Consider the following 15,376-nt stretch of genomic DNA (forward strand, 5'->3'; position numbering starts at 1 on the left):
TAAAACTGTTTCTCATAAATGTTTTCTTCGTGAGATTCAGTTGTAGTCTGACCTTTCCACACTCATGGTCAAAGTAGGCCAGCATTTGTGCCGCTTGGCTAATGGTCGGTGTTATTAGAACGATGCCATCAGCAAAGCAGAGGTGGTGTCGTTGCCAACCGTCTATCTTCACTCCCATTCCTTTTACATTCTAGTTGCCACATGATGTTCTCAAGGGTGGCAATGAAGAGTTTCGGTGAAATGGTATTGGCCTGCCAAACCCCTCTCTTGACGTCATTGATCACTTTCCTGTAGAATGGTGAGATACTGGTAGTGAATCCGAAATACAGCTCACGGAGGATCCTGATGTATTGAGTCTGAATACCCTTTTTGGCTAGGGCTTCGATGACTGCTTTCGTCTCAACAGAATCAAAGGCCTTCTTTAAATCAATGAATGTTAGATAGAGCAGTATCTTGAACTCCTGAGAAATCTCAATGAGCTTGGTTATCATGTGGATATGGTCGATGGTGCTGAATCCTTTGTGAAACTCAGCTTGCTCACATGGTTGTCCTTCATCTAGTGTTCTGCCAATCCTATTCAGGATGACTCCAGTGAACAGCTTGTAGAAGACAGGCAATAGGCAGATCGGGCAATTGTTGCCAATGTCGTGGATGTCTCCCTTCTTGTACAGTAGTGCAGTCCTGCTGGTTTTCCACTGGGACGAAATCTTGCATTCAGATAGGTAGCGTGTGAAGAGCCGAGCCAGTGTATTGATGAGTACTGATGGCAGATTCTTCAGGTGTTTTGGTCTCACCTTGTCTGGGCCTGGTGCTGTTCACATCTTTACCGACGAAATGGAGGACTGAAGTGGACTGAACTCAGCAATAAAATAAACACAAAGTTGCAGAATGGATCTGTAAACTGACCCAGCTTTCAGCTGCCTATAGAGACACATCCAACACTCAGGACAACAGGACAGCATAGACTCAAAGGCTAGAAAACAATCTTATAAGTAAAACTTTCTTTAAAAAGTTTGGAGTGGCCATACTTAAATCAGACAACATAGACATCAAATTGAAAAATAGATATAAGGGTCAGGGAAAGAACACACAATCTTAAACATATATGCTTCCCATGATGATCCATCAAAGTTTAAAACTGCTAATGGACATGAAGAAAGACATTGACAATAACACAAAAATAGAAGACTTTACTACTTTGCTTTCAGCACTGGATAGATCATTTAGGCAAAAATTCAACAGGAAAACAATAGTCCTGAAGGCAAAAATAGAAGACGTGTTTAGCAGACACATATAGGGCTTTGCACCCTCCAAAATTTAAGTACACACTCTTTTCCATGGCACACGAGGCATTCTTCTTCTTTTTTAAAAATTTTTTTCATCTTTTATTTTATTTATTGAATCACCGTGAGAGCAGTTACAAAGCTTTTGGGTTTAAATCTCAGTCATACAATGAAACACCCATACCTTCACCAGTGCCCATTCTCCACCACTAAAACCCCCAGTGTACTCCCGTCCCACACCCTCCCCCTACCTGTGGGGCAGATGATTTCCACATTACTCTCTCTCTACTTTGATTATATTCAATATTTTGACACCAGACCCACCATTATTATTGGGATTTTACCCTAACACTCAGATCTGCTGAAAAGGCAACAGTAGACATTTTTTTTATTGCTGGTTATGAATAACATATGATGTCACATGGCTGCAGTAGTGGCTGCACAATTTTCAAATTCCGAAATTTTAACACTTAAATCTGGAGGGATTTCTGCCAAAACTTCTGGGTTCCAAGATTTGTTCCTGAGTCTCTGGGATCATGGCTGTTAAGCAGCTTGATCAGGAGCCAGAAAGGCCGTTCATGGGCAGCGACTCGGGGTTTTGTTGGGATGGGAAGGAAAGGGCCAGCTCCACCCCCATCCCATGAGACCCCACATGTCTCGTCACTGCAGGTCCAAACCTGATTGTTCAGTGGCCTCTGGAGGATGGTGGCCAATGGGCACCAGGGGAGAACAGGCGAAGGCACGAAAACTATTCCCACCTGGGTTGGCCCGGCGTCGGTAACCTACTGCAAGGACCAGATGCATTTCTGCCAAAAGCCACTGAGTTTGGAGATTTATTTCCAAGTCTCTGGGATCACGGCCATTAAATGGCTTGATCAGGAGCCAGAGAGGTCGTTCGTGGGCAGCAACTCGGGATCTCGTAAGGATGGGGGAGGAAAGGGCTGACTCCACCCCCATCCCGCGAGGCCCTGCGTGTCTCATCACTGTGGGCCCAAATGGCTGTCCAGTGTCTTCTGGCAGATGGCGGCCACCGAGCTGCCAAGGGGAAGCAGGTGGAGGGACAGCACCCTTTCCCCCCTGGGGTGACCTGGCGACAGTAACCTACTGAGGGGTCTGGACGCATTTCTGCCAGAAGCTGCTGGGTTTTGAGATTTGTTTCTGAGTCTCTGGTATCATGGCCGTTAAGCAGCTTGATCAGGATCCAGAGAGGCTGTTTGTGGGTGGCGACTCAGGGTCTCGTTGGGACGGGGAGGAAAGGGCCGGCTCCACCCCCATCCCGTGAAGTCCCGCGTGTCTTGTCACTGCATGCCCAAACCTGATTATCCAGTGGCCTCTGGAGGATCATGGCCACCAGGCCTCCACGGGGAACAGGCCAAGGCATGAAACCTATTCCCACAAGGGGCAGCCCGGCGCCGGTAACCTACTGCAAGGACCAGATTCATTTCTGTCAAAAGCTGCTGGGTTTCGAGATTTGTTTCTGAGTCTCTGGGATCATGGCCATTAAGCAGTTCAATCAGGAACCAGAGAGGCCATGCCTCCAATTATATAGCTGAGCAGGAGGTGGTTTGTGGGTGTGTCTCCCACATCCCTAACTTTTGGCCATTTACTTTCTTGGTAAACTCTGCCCTAAGTTTTTGGGGTCTGGCCAAAGGCACAACAGCAATTCTGTGGTATCTGGAAGTCTGAATGCGCCATCAGGCTGCTGATGCACTCGCCTCACAGGTACAGATTGACCTGCTGGCGGCACCATACCCCCGGCATTCTTCAAGATAGGCCAAATACTGTATTTATCTTTAAGGTGTAAAACATATCATCAATCTTCATAAAATCAAGTAGATAAAGATCATATCAATTTATTCTTAATCTTTGAAAATGGAAATTAACAATAAACAGGAATCTGGCCAAAACATAAATGCTTAAAAAAATCAAACAATTACTGCAGAACAACCAATGAGTCAAAGAGGACACAAAAAAATTCCTGGAAGCAAGTGAGAATGAAGAAAGGAGCTACCAGAGCATGAAGGACATAGCAAAAAGATGTGTTAAGAGAGAAGTTCAGGGACAGAGAGATAGTACAGAGGGTAAGGTGCTTGCTTTGCATATGGCTGGCCTGGGTTCAATTCCCAGCACCACATATATCCCCCAATCTTTGCCAGGAGTGATGCCTCAGTCAATACCAGGAATAAGCCCTGAGCACTGCCAGGTGTGGCCAAAAACCAAAAAAAAAAAGAAAAAGAAAGAAAATTTCATAGCAGTTCAAACAATAATTAGGAAGCAAGAAAGAGCCAAAAAAATATTGTAATAGGACACCTTTAGCACTTAGAAAAATACCCATGAAGAAATCAGAAGAAAGGAAATAATAAAAATTAATGCTAAAATTAAATGGAAACTAAACAAACAGTTCAAGAGATCAACTAAACCAAGAGCTGGTTCTTTGAAAGAATAAACAAGAACAACAAACTGTTAGCAAGACGAAGGAAGGAAGGTAGGAAGGAAGGAAGGAAGGAAAAAAAGAAAGAAGGAAGGAAACCCTACCTAGTAAACTAAATAAGAAATGAAAGCGGAGAGGTCACAATAGATACAATTGAAATGTAAAGGATCACCAGCGATTACTAAGAAAATCTTTATGTCATGACACTGGAAAACCTGGAAGAAATGGATACATTTTTGGACTCCAATAACCTTCCAAAGCTGAATCAAGAGGAAAGAGTAATTGGCACCTGAACAGGACAATTACTATCAAGAAATTGGCAGTAATCAAAAGTCTTCCTCAAAACAAAAGCCCAGATCCTGTATGGCTTAGTAGTGAGTTTTTCTAAATCTTTATTTGGTTTGGTTTTTCTTTTGGGGTCACAACCAGTTGTTCTCAGGCCAACTAGCTATGCTCAGGCCTTACTCATGGCTCTGAGCTTAGGGACTACTCCTGATGGGCTTGGAGGACCATATGGGCTCCAGTGATCAAACTCAGTTTGGCCATAAAAGGCAAGCACCTTAACCACTCTATTCTCTCTGTACTATCTCTCCTAAACCTTTAACGAAGACATACCCACAATTTTTTCAAGCTCGTCCAGCACTATTCAAGGGTGGTGTGGGGTCATACACCTGTCTCCAGTGCCCTGAATATACCCTGGGTGTGTTCAGGGCTGATCACTGTCCCACCACCCTGACTGGCGATGGATGAACAAAGGAGGAAACAGGGACTACCGGGCTGATTGTCAATCAGTCTCTGTTTATTCAAGTCTCACAGTGTTAGTTATAGAGAAACCATGAAGGGCTGGGGATAGTAATTACACATAGTATGGTTGAACATTATCATAAACAATAAACAGATGTAAAGCCCTTCCTTTAGGGGAGCTTCTAAGAGATATTCAAGGACAAAATTTCATCTTAAGTATTCAGCTCTCTAGATGCCCTCTTGGAGATCTTTCCAAGGATGGAATTCCATCTAAGCGTGTATTGCTTTCCCTTTTCCTTAGCCTGTATCCATTTAAACAGTCATTTTAAATTCACTTCTTAATAATATTAGTCATTTTGTACAGACAAAGTAAGAGATAAATTAAGTTTAAACAGTGGCTCTTCCTGGGGACATCTCTCTCTATATCCCAGACTACAGTCCTTAAGCCAGGTTAGTCTTTTCTAACTCCAGCAGGGTCTTATTCAGTTATGTCTTTTTGGGTCATGATAGTTTGTTCCATGACCGTTCTCTTAACTTATTATACTTTTTACAGTGCTTAGCCTGTCCATTTTCAATGTCAGGGTAGCTGATGGCTTGCTCTGGGTACATCGTTGTGCCTTTGAGGGAACCCCTGTTAGGGGTGTTAGGAACTTAGGGCAACTGAGGTTTAAGTAAAGTAAAAAATGATGGATGACTAGGAATAAGTATTATTTGGAGTCAATTAAATCCCAAGTTACAAAAGCATAGCATTAACTGTGTTTTTGTGTCTATAGGAAAAGGATGTTTCTCTAAAATAAACTATGCAGAGTCCATAAAGGAAAGAGGAAAAACAATATTTTACTTACATATACAGGATTCAGAGTCCTCAGAAGAATTTGACTTTACAAGTCACAGGGTATGATTTGGGGATATACGTGATGGCATTTAGGGGAAGAAGAGCAGAAAGAGGAGATTAGAGATTAATACAGAGGACTGGGAGTGCCTGATGGAATTGGATGTTCCTTGGGAGCACTGTGGTGGGAGTTACTCAATAAACTTACGCTCCCTGAGGGGGCAGAAGGGGCAAACCAATGTTATCCAACATTCTTCCAGAAAAGTTAATACAAAGAAATGCTACCTAACAGCTTATAGCTTACAGCTGCTGTGAGGCAAACTACCACTATACCAAAACAGACTGACATCACAATTCCACTTCTGGGCATCTACCCCAAGAGCCCAGAAATCTTTTCATAAAAGATATTTGCACTCCTATGTTCACTGCAGCACTATTCATAACTACCAATTGAAAACAACCCAAGTACCCATGAACAGATGATTTAGTCAGAAAAATGTGGTATGTATAAAGAATGGAATACTGCTTGGCTGGAAGAAAAGATAAAATCACGGGACTACAGCTATCTGGATGGATCTGAACCATTATCGGGTGCTTGAGCTGCTCGACTGCTGTGGCCCACTGTGCCGGGTTGTGCACCAGCAGGTGATCCAGGAAGCCCTTCAGTGACAGCGACACCTTGTGCAGGTTCTTCAGCTGGGGAGAAGATTGTCCCAAATCATCTTCATGGCTTTGAGGGTCAGCTCGTTTAAGTAAGGGGGCTCCCCATCCACCATCTCAATAACCATCATCCCCAGAGACCAGATATCCACCTCGGGCCCATAGGGCAGGCTGGAGATGAGCTCTGGAGCCACCCAGTAGGGTTTGCCAACCAGGGACCTCCTAAGGGGCACCTCCTTGCTCACCTGGGCACAGAATCCGAAGTCCGACAGCTTCACCCGCCCATCATGCATGAGCAGGATGGAGTCACTTTTGATGTCATGGTGGATGACCCCCTGCGTGTGCAGCACTGAAAGGCCCTGCAGCACAGTCAAGCAAATGGCGGTGATCTGCTCCTAGTTCATTCTGGTGTGGGTGACAATGTCTGTGAGAGTATCCCCTCCAGGAACTCCATCACCACCCAGAGCTTGTTGCCCACCAGGTAGCTGTTGTACATCTCCATCACTTTCTCGTGATAGTAGTCCCGCATGATCATCACCTCGTTGAAGAGCAGCTCCTGCTGCTGCTACTTGTGCAGATCCCATCTTCTTGACGGCCACTAGGCGGCCGGAGCTGCGCAAGGTGGCAATGCACACAATGCTGCACCATATTTGATGGGGTTCAAATATGGTTTTAACCATGGGAACACCTGGAAGGATGATTAGAGGCTGCCCTAAAAGCCTCTATCCCTCTCAGAGATCCTGGAAAGCTACTGAGAGTGTCCTGCCCACACAGCAGAGCCTGGAAAGCTATCCGTGGCGTATTCAATAAGCCAAGAAGAGTAAATACAATTGGTCTCATTCCCCTAACCCTGAAAGAGCCCCCAATACGGCAGCATTAAGAAGGATAAGGAAGAAGAGGCTGATAAAATCTCAAGGCCGAACCAGACTGCTAAAACGAAGAAAGACTAAAATGACTGTACTTTCAATGCATGTATGCTGGCATCAGATGCATCCATCGAGGACCTGATAGTGCAAGTGCGAAAGATCACATGCAACATCATTGGTCTGACTGAAAAGAAAAGGCATCGACTACATCATGCCATTTTCAACACTGGAGAAGAACTGTTCCTCGGAACATACGACAAAAGAGGTGTCAGTGGTGTCGGTGTCCTTGTCAGCATAAACTTGGCCATGAGCATTGATTTATTTAAATGCCTAACAACACAAATCAGACTATTACATTTGAATAGATGTGGCTCAGTGCCGGCAGTTTCTATCTTCATTGTCTATACACCAACATCCAATTACAATAAAGTTCTGCATGGAGCTGGAGAAGTTCTATAAAGAAGACCACGCCTTCTACAAGATCATTGTCAGTGATTTTAATGCCAAGATAGGACCAAGAAGGTCAGCCGAAGAACTCCACACAGGGACCCATGGCCTGGAATGGAACGAACAGGGTGAGAGACTGTCTGAGTTCATCATGTCGACCAAGATCATCCATGATAACTCACAGTTCCAGAAGGCTAAATGTGAACGTTGACATGGGAGTCTCCCAGTGGACATTTCAACAAGGAAATTGACTACATCGTTTTCAATCCACTGTTTTGTCTGACTGATGTCGCTGTTGTCCCAAAATTCCAAGCAGGATCGGACCAGCATCTCCTTCCTACAAAATTCTACTTCAAAGAGTGGAGAGAAAGGGCTGAAAAGTTTAAAAGAGAACTCCCAGAATGACCACCAAGAGAGCTCTTTGGCACTATTGCAGCAACATGGGAAGATGTCATCATTGACAACATTGACGAAGAATATGATCAGCACCTCCATGATTGTGTGAGGAGTGCTGAGAGAGATAGCCACAAAAAGACATCGGTCTTCAAAAAATCATGAGCTCATTTGCCGACGTGACTTGGCGCAAGCCTCAGGCAACCACAAATGAATGTCCGAGCTTGCAAAGCAATGCAGAGAAGCAATAAAGGAAGACCTCAAAGAGAGAAGAGCAGCAGTGCTGGCCGATGCAGCAGAAGCTGGGAAAAGCATTTACAACACCTGCATGTTCAGCACCAGCTACAAGATCAAGATAATTGCCCTCCGACATCCTGATGGATCTATCACATCTTCCACAAGGGCAATGGAGAAGATTATCCATGACTTCTACTTGGATCTCATCGATAGCCACGTCCAGCTGCCCACATGCCAAATTCCACAGGATGGATATGTCATTCCCAACGTTCTCCCTTCCGAAATATGACACGCCATTTCATTGGTAAAGAAGCGAACAGCACCTGGCCGAGACAAGGTCAGACCCAACCACCTGAAGAACCTGCCCTCAGTACTCATCAATACACTAGCTCGGTTCTTCACACACTACCTGTCTGAATGCAAGGTTCAGTCCCAGTGGAAAACCAGCAGGACTGTTCTACTGTACAAGAAGGGAGACATCCACGACATTGGCAACTATTGCCCAATTTGCCTATTGTCTGTCATCTACAAACTGTTCACTTGAGCCATCCTGAATAGGATTGGCAGAACACTAGATGAAGGACAACCATGGGAACAAGCCGGGTTCTGAAAAGGATTCAGCACCATCGACCATATCTACACGATAACCAAGCTCATTGAGGTTTCTCAGGAGTTCAAGATGCTGCTCTGTCTAATGTTCATTGATTTAAAGAAGGCCTTTGATTCTGTTGAGATGGAAGCAGTCATTGAAGTCCTTGCCAAACAGGGCATTCAAACTCAAAACACCAGGATCGTCCGTGAGCTGTATTGCGGATTCACTACCAGGATCTCGCCATTCTACAAGGAAGTGATCATCGATGTCAAAAGAGGGGTTCGGCAGGGTGTTACCATTTAACTGAAACTGTTCAGTGCCACCCTCAAGAATGTCATGCGACAACTAGAATGGGAATGAATGGGAGTGAATGTAGACGGTTGCCAACTATACCATCTCTGCTTCGCTGATGACAACATTCTAATAACACCAAAGATTAGCCACGCAGCACAAATGCTGGCCGACTTCGACCGTGAGTGTGGAGGAAAAGAACATCTTGGAATGCCTTCAAGGGCATTGAAGAAATAGCTAAGAGGATGAAGAACCTTGGCTCTGGGCATAACTCTTCGATTTCACCATTCTTCCTGCATTAACATATGTCTCAGAGTCCTGGACCCTACAAAAACAGGATGAGAATGCTATTTGGGTCTCCCAAAGAGGAATCGAAAAAGCTAGGCTTGCAGTATCACTCTTCACTCAAGTGAGAGAAAGAGTCTGGAGTTCCGACCTCTGTCAACAATCGAGAATCAGGGACGCTGTCTTGTTTGCCAATGCATTGAAAATCAGATGGGCTGGACACATAATGATATTTGGAGATGACTGCTGGACTAGAGCCGTTGAGGACTGGATTCCACGGGACCTGAAAAGATCGTGAGGCTGGGGGAAATGTAGTGCTAAATGATCTATGCATGACACCCTGCTGTTATCAGTGTTGTAAGTCTGGGTGTCTAGAATTTAAAATATAGATATATTTGAAAGAATATGCCTGAAATCACAAAATGCCAATAAATATTTATATTTTGAATATTACCTTACATGTTCTCATTTTGGATTCACCAAGTAGAAGGCATAGAGGGGGAGAGCTTGTATTTTCTACTCATGGTAAGGATAGATGTACACCAAAATTAGATTAGTTTATACAGATGTTGACAGGATGCCCTTAGAAACAAAACATTCATAACAGGATGAAGGAGAGCACCCAGACAGAATGGTGACAGGTTAATGAGAAAGAAAGCTCACTGCAGAGCAGTAAGTTTTAATCAGGAAGAAATTTCTAAATTGTAGGACTTTAGGAGTGGAAAGGATTTGCACTGAATACTGAGCACCCCAATTCTACAATACTGGGATAGGAAGCAGGATGCCACAGGACAGAAGTTCTTAGCCACCATCCCACAGACAGTGCCTTTCCACAGGTGCAGAAAGCTTGAGAACCACTAGCCAATTGCCTTGTTCATAACTGCTGATCCAAGGACAGGTGCTGCTCTGAAGGCATTAAAAGGCCGAAGGACAGGGCTACAGGGTATAATGGTCTGAGTTACTGGCTGGCAGCACCTTGGTAATCTTTAACAGCAACAATAGTGGATGCCATTGTTAATCTGGGTTTCGTAGTAGTAGATCTGAGGCAAATCCCCGAGGAGAGCTCCAACTACCCTTCTCAAATTGCTGAGCTAGCTGGGAGTTGACTGCCAGTGATTAAAATGCTTACAGGGCCAGGTGGCAGAGTGACTACCTTGAAGATAATAAGGCAAGAGTTCAACTCCCATTGCTGCCTGCCCAGCACCCAACACAAGCTCCAGCAGCACAATGTGTGAGAAGTAGGGTGTGCCAAAGCCAAGTGTGTGTACTCTGCAACAAAGTCTGGGATCATGGTCCACTGGGACTAGGTGTGCCAACACTCTAACTGAGTGCCACAAGCATATGTGGCACTGAACATTACAGACAAGTCCTCTCAAAATGCCAAAAAAGAACAACAGCAGGGAAGGGAAGAGATAGGGTTGAGGACTATCTCCTGGCAGGCAAACAGGCAGGATCAGCCCTGCCAGTCTATCTGGTTGCCTGCAAGCATGCCACAGTCCTGCACACAAGAGCATCCTGTCAACCTCCCCAAGTAAAAGCCAGCATGCCAGGGCCCTCACTGAATGCTGTGCTGCTACACGGCTAGCCACATCCCACTCCTGCTACCCCCTAGTTTGTGTTCTGTCACCAGCAGAGATGAGGGTCTAGTCTCCTCTTCCATACACCTGACACAGGTTTGCCAGCCACCACTTCCCTGGAGGCTGCTAGATGCTGGTGCCTTGGCCTTCTGGTTGGCACCCATGCCTGTGTGCCTCTGATCTCCTCCCTACCTACACATGCTCCTGGCCACTTGAAATCTCACCTCTGGTCACTTGCAATATCACCTTTGGTCACCCCCTCTTCCATTCGATTTTGGTACCAAGACTGGTGCCAGGAAATGACAATTACTCCTGGTTGCCACCCAGGCTTGCTCAAACTTGAAGTTAAAACAAAGCCAAGTACCTATTCAAATGAATTTCCTGGTTGTCATTCAAGCCTACGCAATACAGTTCCAAATTTTTACCCAGCCTTCAAGGAGTGCCAAAGATAATGAGTGCCCAAGATAAGGAGTTCCCCCTCAGCTGGGGATAAACTCCTACAGCTGAGTTATAAACAAGCTATTGAGCAATGGAGTGATGAATGGGAAAGAAACTCAACACAAGGAAAGTATGGAGAAACTTCTAGGAAAGCCCAACATAAATCATAGAACTGAAAAATGCAATATCTAATCTAAAAAATACAGCAGAGAGGGCCAGAAAGATAGTATAAGTGTTAAGGCATGTACCAGCTTTCGACTTACCCCAGTCTGATCCCCAGCACCCAATGCTTATCTGAGCATCTCCAGGGTCAATTCTGGAACTCCCTGATCCATTAGGATGGCCCAAGTTTTCTGAGTACTGCGTGCCTGAGCAACACTGCACCCCTAGTCCTTTGCATGAACTGCTATCCAGGTTGGTTGACAATTTACAGAATAAGTTCCAGGCCACCTTGAGCACTGCGTGGGAATCATCTTCCCCCAAATAAAACAGATGCTTAGCAACAGAGTAGAAGGTGCCAAAAGTCAAGTCACTGTGCTTAACAGTAAAGCAGGGGACCTCATCTGAAAAGATCAGCAAAGAAGAGAAAAAAGTAACAAGTAAAGAAGATAACATAAGAGCAATATACAATGGCTCTCAAAATCAAAATAAATAGCATCACATCAGAGGGGTTTCAGGAGAAGAGAAGAAAGAGGCAGACTTCTTAATTGAAGAAAATAGCCAAAAATTCCTTCAATCTGGAAAAAAAGATAAACCCAGGGACCTAGAAAGCTCAGACTTGCAAATAAAGCAAGCCAAAATCATATATACAGAGTCATATTATAATTAAAGTGCCAAAAACCAAAGACAAAGAGAGGATACTTAAAACCGCAGGAGAAAAGCAAAGAACTTCACAGAAGGGAACCTCCATCAGGCTCCAGGTGCGGAGATTAAGGACACTAGCAGAACACTGCACAAGAGAGGCTGTCACTCACGTTTGGGGGAAAAAAAGATTTTCTTACAAACAAAATGCTCAGAAATCTATCAATAAAGCAGCCCTCTTAAGAATTTAAGAGTCCCATCAAAGGCAAATAAGTATAGATAAATGAAACATTTGGAAGAAGCAAGGTACTTGAAAAACATGATTTTCCCTTCTCTTTGTGCTTGTTGAAAAGAAAATCCCTTAAATTGGGTTATTGTTTTACTTGTATTTGGAGTTAAAGACATGCCTAAGGGTACATTTCTGTTATTGTAAACTTCTCAGTCCCTGAACATTCTACTCTCATTCTGGAGGAAATAAGCCTGGTCCCTATTATGGGAAGCTCTCTAGCTTTCCAAAACTTTGATTCTCATTAACCGGTTCCCTCAGCGTCCCTTGTCATCGTCCCTCCCCCCCCCCCTTGCTGCTGACCTCTGCCTGTTCCCCATGACCCTTTGGCCTGGGCTGACTTCCCCAGGGTGGCACATAGAATTGCAACTCCAGATGTCGACTGGCCTGCCAAGCATCTATTTTCCTTAATCTGAATTCTGTTCTTACCTTTACATATAGTCAAAACTCATCAGTTGGTCCACTCTTTGGTTTGCTAATTTTTCCCTTAAAAAAATGAACTAAAACATATAGGGGTGTTTGTATATTTGTGTGTGCATATGTGCATTTGTGTGTGATTTTCTCACAGAAACCTATTATGCAAGGTTGTGTATACTTTACAGTGACTTCTTTTACTCTAAATGCTATTTTTATTTTTTAGTTGTTTACATCATATTTTATGTGTTGATTTCTGTCCATCTATACTATCTTTCAATATTTCACAAACTACAACTCTGGGCATCCTAATTCTCTGTTGCAAGGTTGAGTACAGACGCCTAGAGTTCTTTTTTAAAAGAATTTCCTCCCACTGACGCATTATTTTATTTGATCTCTCTAGTTCAATAAACTATAAGTCAACCCAGTTATACCATTATCCAGGCCTTGGTTCTCCTTGTGCCTTATAAAAATATCAGAAAAGCCTTCAAGGAATGACTGAGACTGAAACCAGGATAATAATAAAGGAAACTCTTACTCTTCAGACCCCTTAAACTTACCCTTATCTTTCATTGTAGCTTACTAATTTACGTAAGATTTTCTTGTTCTCAAGAATGAAATGCAGCCCCAGAGTTTCAAGATTAGATTGTTTTTACTAAAAAATTTATAACAACTTTACTCTGCCTATAATTCCATATTTTCTAAACTTTAAATATAGTTTTTACAATGTCCATTAAGTTAGGGTTTTGTTTGTATTTTGAGGCCACTCCCAGTAGTACCCAGAAGCAACTCCTGGTGATATTTGGGCAGTGTTTGAATTGAATTTAAAATTAGAAATTTGAATTTCTCATAATAACAATAGTTTGGATTGAAATGAAGTTGGCCTGAAGTCAGATACCTTGACCCCTGTACTAATCTCTCTGGCCTCGCTAGGTTTAAGTAGATTTCTGACATTATTGATATTTCTCTTATTTTTACTTGTCTGTCTTTACACTTTTGTTTTATATGTGTGATTTATATACATTTATATAAATGACAAAATATGACATTTAATTTATTGATTGGTTTTGGGGCCACTCCAGTTGCTCAGGGCTTACTCCTGGCTCCGTGCTCAAGGTTCACTCCTGTGGGGCTCAGGGGACATATGGCATACCGGGGATTGAACCCTAGTCAGCTGCATCCAAAGCAAGCACCTTACCTGCTGTACTATCTTTCTGGCCCCAAAATAGGTCATTTTAGACAAAACATTGTTTGACTTATAAGCTTTCAGGAAAATAATTTTTATTTTCTGAAATTAATTCAGGGCCTTTCAGTTCTCTTTGAATCTTATAATATGTACTATGCCCTATGTATTTATTTATTAAAGCTATAGACTATTCTATGGACTATCAGAATGCAAATAAATAGTAACTTCTGGGTTCTGCTATGAATGCCACTAATTAAATTCTAAGGAAGGCTATCTCAGCGACCCAGGGGCTTCTACAGTGTGCTGGAAGGGAATCCCGCATTCCTTATTGAGTAAATACACAGGCACTTTCCGGAGATGCAGAGACTGTGCGAGGGAAGAATCTTTACGTGACTGTGCCTGCAGAACCACGTGTGCATCTGAATTGGCCACATGCAGTCTTGTGAACTTGATGCTCTGTAATTTTCACTGTCACTCATCTAAGGAACATTTGTGTTGACGAAGTGCTGGTTGGTTTAAAGACTGCATTGAACTGACGGCTCCTTCTGCTAGATGGGGCCTTCACACTGAGGAAGAGATCTCATTGTCTGCAGGGACTGACCCTGAGTCCAAATGAAAAACACTCAAACTCTGGACAACAACCATGTTTGGTCTCTGTCAAATGCTAATTTGATTTTGTTTAGAGAATTGTTCTCCTGCTAAAGTAAGTAGACCATGCAGTAAGGTCAGCAAGTGTCCTGTGAGAATCCAGCGTGCAGGGGTAGGGAAGGCAGTTCTCACTGCACCAGCATTTCAGCAGCCTTGCTGGTTGCAAAAGGCACACAGCTTCTGCACTGTTCATCCTTGGAATGGGTGTGCTGCGCTCTTGGGGATATCCTCAAGGTGACCATGAGTGAAGCTCCCAACTTTCTTGAAAGCTGTGATAATAATGCATGTTTGAAAGCTAGGGTGAGTCTTAATGCATTAGTGTTTGTGATGTATTAAGGAAGACCTAATTAAGGAGCTATGAAGAAAACCCCAACATGCTTTTTCACTTATCCAAAGCTCCCAGCATGGAACAAAATCTTGCAGTGTCATTTAATAAGCTTTATAGACTCAGGATATAAAATAAAGGGAAAGCTTATTAAATCATGATCCGAGAGCAAAGAGCATAAAAACCCCACTGAGATTTTCCTTATGAAAATTCCTATATCAGAAAAAACTACTGTAAAAAATATGATTTGTGCAACAATAATAAGCTGGCCTTTGTGATGTTCAACTATAGCCGAATCTCTGTTTAGGGTATTGGAAGCATATGGCAGCATATTAAAGCGGACACTCACCTACTATATAGCTTTAGCTCTCATTGTGACATTTCAAATCAAGGTATTAATGGCAGAAACATTGTATGTGTTGGGGGGTGGCGGGGGGAGCACAGAAAGCACCTGGTGGAGCTCAGGGGTCACCAGGCCACACTCAGCAGTGACTCGGGGTCAGGGGATGCTGGAAAATGACTCCAGGATCCAAGATATACTAGATGTGTGGCCTGCCTGAGCTGCCCCCCAGCACAGCACGCTGGGAGGGGTGTGCTGGGGATGCAACCACAGCAATTTTTCTTTAATTTTTTTATTGAT

The 15,376-nt window shown here is 43.6% G+C and overlaps 1 pseudogene; it reads right to left on the bottom strand.

Annotated features, from left to right (window-relative positions):
- Window positions 1–2,263: 2,263 nt before the first annotated feature.
- Window positions 2,264–10,073, bottom strand: LOC130034982 (serine/threonine-protein kinase PAK 4-like; annotated as a pseudogene).
- Between the last annotated feature and the right edge of the window lie 5,303 nt (window positions 10,074–15,376).

The sequence above is a fragment of the Sorex fumeus genome, unplaced genomic scaffold (genome assembly GCF_029834395.1).
Source record: "Sorex fumeus unplaced genomic scaffold, SorFum_2.1 ptg000063l, whole genome shotgun sequence".
NCBI lineage: Eukaryota > Metazoa > Chordata > Mammalia > Eulipotyphla > Soricidae > Sorex > Sorex fumeus.